Here is a 5863-nt window from a genome sequence, read left to right as displayed (position 1 = left end):
TGACTGGCAGCTACGGCTGCCAAACAAAAACCGTAAAATAAATGAAAAATATCTTAAGTCCAATAAAGTGCAAAAACTATAATTTTACAGATTTTTTCATTAAAAGTTTTAGAAAAAAACCCTGTTATTTTACAGGTTTTTCCTTGTTTGAATTAAGATATTTTACCTTAATTTTACGGTTTTTGTTTGGCAGCCGTAGCTGCCAGTCATTTGACCGTTTTTTTACGATAATTGTTTTACAGTGTAAAACTGTTATTTTACAGGTTTTTCCTTGTTTGAATTAAGCTATTTTACCTTAATTTTACAGTTTTTGTTTGGCAGCCGTAGCTGCCAGTCATTTGACCGTTTTTTTACGATAATTTTTTTACAGTGTAAAACTGTTATTTTATGGATTTTTCCTAGATTATAATGATCAAACACCTTCAATAAAGTGACAGCACTATAAGTTCTACAGAGAAACACTGTTATTTTACAGGTATTTCCTTGTTTGAATTAAGCTATTTTACCTTAATTTTACAGTTTTTGTTTGGCAGCCGTAGCTGCCAGTCATTTGACCCTTTTTTTACGATTATTTTTTTACAGTGTAAAACTGTTATTTTATGGATTTTTCCTAGATTACAATGATCAAACACCTTCAATAAAGTGACAGCACTACAAGTTCTACAGAGAAACACTGTTATTTTACAGGTATTTCCTAAATTATTACAATCAAACACCTTCAATAAAGTGATGGCACAACGTTTTATGGAGAAACACTGTAATAATTTAGGAAATACCAGTAAAATAACAATCAAACACCTTCAATAAAGTGATAGCACTAAAAGTTCTGCTGAAAAACAGTTATTTTACAGGCATTTCCCAGATTATAATGATCAAACACCTTCAATAAAGTGACGGCACTAAAAGTTCTACTGAAAAACACTACAGACCTTTGCTAAATCATAACGATCAAACATTCAATAAATTGTCAAGACGTGCTCAAGATTGTAAATTAACAGTTTTATTTCGGAAGACAAAATAAGTCTGTAAAAAAACTGCATGAAACTGATTAAAATCATCTCAAACTTTAATTTGCAGCATTTGTGTTGACAAACAAGTTAATAGTATTTAAAATTACATGTAATTAAATAAAATGGAATGATTCAGTTGATAAATTACAGTATATATCTTAAATTAAATATAACATTTTAACTATATAGTAGTTATCAGTAGAACAGTTTCATCAAAATTCTCAAACTTTAGGATTAAGGTTAAATATTCTAAACATACTGAACACAAAACTGATACATGTACAAGATTTTCACTGTTTCACACCAGTATTGATTCTAAACATTTAACAATTTAAATTTAAAGGGATACTCCACTTTTTTTAGAAATAGAATGTTTTCGGTCGGAGTCGATTGTCGAGTTCACGCGCGTGATCATAGGTAACTAAACCTATGCGCGTGAACTCGACAATCGACTACTGTGGACTCCGACCGAAAACAGGATGTAAACACTGGTATGTGCGCTGGCTGAATTAACGTAACTTTTATTAATATCTTTCACATCTACTGCAGTCAGATTCACCTGTGTTCACTCTGAAGGAATCACTTACATGGCTGGTGCACTTGTAATGACACAGAGAATGTTAAGAGGCTAAAAGCAGGTTTAAAACTTACCCCGTTTAAGTCAACAGGGTGCAAATTTTAAAAAGAGGATAACACGGTGTAGGCAACACCGATTTTTGTCGTTGTTCTCTGTACTGACAGCACTCCAAATTTACAAAAAAATGAGCTCTATGTTAAAATTGACCGGAGTTCTCCTTTAACACTGGGGGAGTTGGAAAATGAGCCTACTTCCAAAAAAAGTGGAGTGTTCCTTAAAATTTTTGGTATTCAGAGGTAAATTAACATTATAATGGCTTGTTTATATTTTGGCTTGTATTTTCCAAATCATTTTTATATAGTTTTTCCAAAATGTTCTGCTGACCCCTGGGGGCCCTGCATAGTTCTGTTAATAAATATTATACTGTCTTTTAATTCAGAATCCTAACTCTACAAGTGTATTAATAAGTTAAATCAAAACATACAACAAAAGTGTACCAGAAGTGACAGATACAGCAAATAAACAGCAATCCTGCAACAGCCAGCAATCAGCTGCATCCTTGGTGCATCTGAAAAAAAAAAAAAGACACTATGATTCTCTCAAAATTATTTCAATTTTTTTGTGTTTCCTTTAAACAAGTTTAATACATTTTTATTTAAATTGTCTGTTTGTCTTCCGTTTTGTCTGGTATCTACAACTTTTGTCTGATAGAAAAATGTGCATCACCAAGAAAAGGAACATGTAGATTCACAACAATGGACATTCTTTTCCAGAGGTATCATTGCAAGGTTAACACCTAAAAATGCCAATATGTATTACAAAATAAAACCAACAATATTTATATTAACTGGAGGTGTTTACAGACTGCTGTGATATGGGTAATGAGGGTCTTTCTCTCAATATTCTCTAGGGAATTAAACAAAGGATTGATGATGATATTGTGTTTAAAAATAAAAAAGGTATATTCTCCTTGTGTGAGATTATTAAAGTACTGGAGATAGTTCACCCAAAAATGACAATTCTGTCATCATTTACTCACCATCATGTCTTTTCAAACCTGCAATTTTTTTCAAAAATTCTTTTGTGAAGCATTAAAATTTGATATTTTTGAAGAATGTTGGCAACATCTTATACATCTGGGATAGCACGGGGGAGAAAAAAGAGCTGCATTGTGCCTTTAAAATTGACTACGGTTTTATATACTGCAGTTGATACTTACTAATGATGGACTTGTTTCTCTGTTGGTGCCAGTTCTGCTCCGTAAACAATGTTCCAATGGCTTGATCTAAAAAAAATAAATAAAAAAAAAATGTTAAAAAGTGTTATCACTGTTGGAAAAGGGGAATGTAAAAATTACTTGAAAAGAAACAGGTAGCTACACACAACAGGTTTGGGCCCAAATGTAGCATCCATGCAAGACAAGCACAAGCTATATTTCGGTGTAGTTAACTGAACAATTTGTAAAAGCCAAAAAAAAAAAAAAAAAATTACAACTTGAGTGGGTTTGATTACCATTGATGGACATGCTAATGTCATGTTAAAGCATGTTACTCATAGCTTTATCATCTACTGATAAGTAAATAAATGTTTTATGGAGCAAACAAATGTGCATATTTTGAAGTTCAGAGCAGTCAAAGGTTTTAACCCAGAGTTCATAAAACTAAATTGCAGAGCTACATCCTGGAAAATGTTGTGGGAATGACACCCCCAGTGTTGCAAATCCTGGCACATGATGTAAAAGTCATAGAAAATAGCAGTTAATGCTCTTATGCCAGAGGCACTATGTGCATTTTTGTGTTTGAAAGGGGAGGTTTCACACTTGATATGATTTGGCACCACTGGATTCATTGGGGGTCATACCTATGTTCCCTGGGTCCTCTGTTCACCACATTTATATGGCAGATGAGGGACACATGACTATGATCCCTATAAAGTATGTTATAATTACTCAAAGATTAATTTATCATATGCTCTTGGATAACTAAACCAGCTTCAAGAAACATAGGCCTACTTCTCAACAGCTTTCCAAATGACTTCATTACAGTCCTTCACAAAGTTTACCTTCCCAGCATCAAGTGAATTAAAGGTCTTTTAAAAAGTTTACTTAATGTGTGTTAACAGACCATTGATCAGGGGGACATAGGACCATTCTTTAATGTGTTCCTTAAGTGTTATATAAACCCTTACTAAAATTAACTATAGTTTTGCTACACTAACCAAATGGTAATAAATTATTGTAATCCATCCACCATTAAAACATGTTTTCTACACTTTAATTTAGCAATGGGAAAAGCACAGCTCATCCAAAAATTTTAGTTCTCTCATTATTTACTCTACTCACCCTCATGTTGTTCCAAAACTGTATACATTTCTTCTGTAGAACATTAATTAAGAGAAATGCCTTCCTTGTTTTTTTTTCTCTCTCCATATAAGGGTTCCAATATTGTATATTGTTTGATTCCCAACATTCTTGTGTTTAACAGAAGTAAAGGTGATGATACACAGGACAACTTTTTGAGCAATGTTGCTGGGCAATCCTGCAGAGTGATTGTTGCTTGGGCACTTTCCCATTGAAAATGGGCAATACATTTCTATCTGGATGAATTTAGATCGGTCGTGGTTGCCCTTTGACGGCAACATTGCTGAAAAAAATTGCCCTGTGTATCATCACCTTAAGTCATACAGGTTTGAAAATACTTAAATTTTGAAAGGACATTTATTTTGGGGTCAGCTAGGCCTGTAAACTCAAAAAGAGAGGTAAAATATGGTCTGGAGGGTTTGAACCAGTGTGCCTTTGAGTTTACATGTTCTGCCTCTTTTTCACATGCTTTTTACAATGACAATAACGTTACTCACCGCATCTGAAGATCGTGTGGCTGGATGATTTTTATTCCCTAATTTCTAAATTCCTGGATCATGAGGGAAACACACACAGCAATATTAGCGATTTACTTACTAACAGACACATTTGCAAAAGCTTGCAAAATTGTACTCACCAGCAGCTCCAAAACATGATGACTGATCGGTAACGTTGGGCCTAAACGTTATAGTGTTATACCCCTGAAAAAAGGGGAGAAGATTAAGCACATTCACTCAAAGATGTTTCTCCACCGCAGACTTTATGTGTAATGGAGAAATACCGCGAGCTCTCCCCCTAGTGTTCAGCAAGGCCTAACTAATAGATTGCACAGCTTATTGTGCCAAACTAATTGATCACCGATTAACCAAAATTATTATTTAGATAACTTATTCCCATTTTATAAACATTTTTAAACACATTCAACATATCCTAACTACAGAATACTTTCATATTTGACTGATTTATGAACTTTTCGATCTAATTAATGAAATATTATACAGGCATATATTTTTCACTCTGTCACAATAGCAGCTAAGTTAACTTACCCCGCGATCAACAACAGATTCAAAAGCCTAGTTTCCATCTTCTAGAGTCCAGAGTGTGGTTCGAGTTCCTCTCCCGTCTAAAGAGACAATGTTCTCAGTTCACTCACTGTAAAGCTCATTTGTGGAGTTTATTTATTTTTAATCAAAAACTAAGTTAGCTGACAACATTTACTCATGCTAGAAACACACATTAACATGATTAATACATTGAAATGTGTACTCATATCGATATTGCTCTAATCGCGTTAAGATTCTTAATTTAACACACTATATGTTGATGCAACTTTAGCAGAATTTTTTTAAATAAAAGTTATTTACCTTCCACAGATTGCAATATGTCCGTTGCACGTTGTTAAAATTCGTTGTCCATATTCCTTTTTTGTTCTTCGTTTACAATCCCGCAATATTTAAAATAAAATAAAAAATAGCCGTCCGACATAAAAATAATTTAAAAGACACAGAACCGCAGTATAAGGTTAGGCTATTGAAGATCCCGACTCCGAGCACGAGCAGCAGCACACACCCACTGAGTGACCCACTCACTCCAACAGCCGTATATTCAAACTTGGCGCGCATAGTTGTCATTGGCCAGATTCCTGGATGACAGTCAGAATAACCAATCATGCTCAAAACAACTCGGAGAGACAGCCAATAGTGTGGCAACATTGCAATTACAGGAAAAGATTACATGTTTTAAAAGAAAGAATAGGAAAAAAATATACATGTGCTATTTATCTAGTTGTATTTATAGGCTGGCTGTTATATTTAATCAATTGGTTAAATTGTGTTTTCATTGCAGTGCATGATTAAAAATTAAACTTACAGTAACTTATATAGCCTACCATATATAACAAAATATATTTACCACTGC

At 33.7% G+C, this 5863-nt stretch overlaps 1 long non-coding RNA gene across 1 annotated transcript; it reads right to left on the bottom strand.

Annotated features, from left to right (window-relative positions):
* Positions 1–980: 980 nt before the first annotated feature.
* Positions 981–5529, bottom strand: LOC306876730. The gene is made up of 6 exons (XR_013784848.1): positions 5311–5529; positions 4993–5069; positions 4584–4647; positions 4444–4496; positions 2807–2872; positions 981–2155 (listed from the first exon to the last, which is right to left on the bottom strand). It is a non-coding gene; the product is annotated as an uncharacterized lncRNA (long non-coding RNA).
* Between the last annotated feature and the right edge of the window lie 334 nt (positions 5530–5863).

The sequence above is a fragment of the Barbus barbus genome (genome assembly GCF_936440315.1).
Source record: "Barbus barbus genome assembly, chromosome: 11".
Lineage (NCBI taxonomy): Eukaryota > Metazoa > Chordata > Actinopteri > Cypriniformes > Cyprinidae > Barbus > Barbus barbus.
The sequence above is the reverse complement of the archived record's forward strand: the minus strand, read 5'-3'. Positions and strand labels throughout refer to the sequence as shown.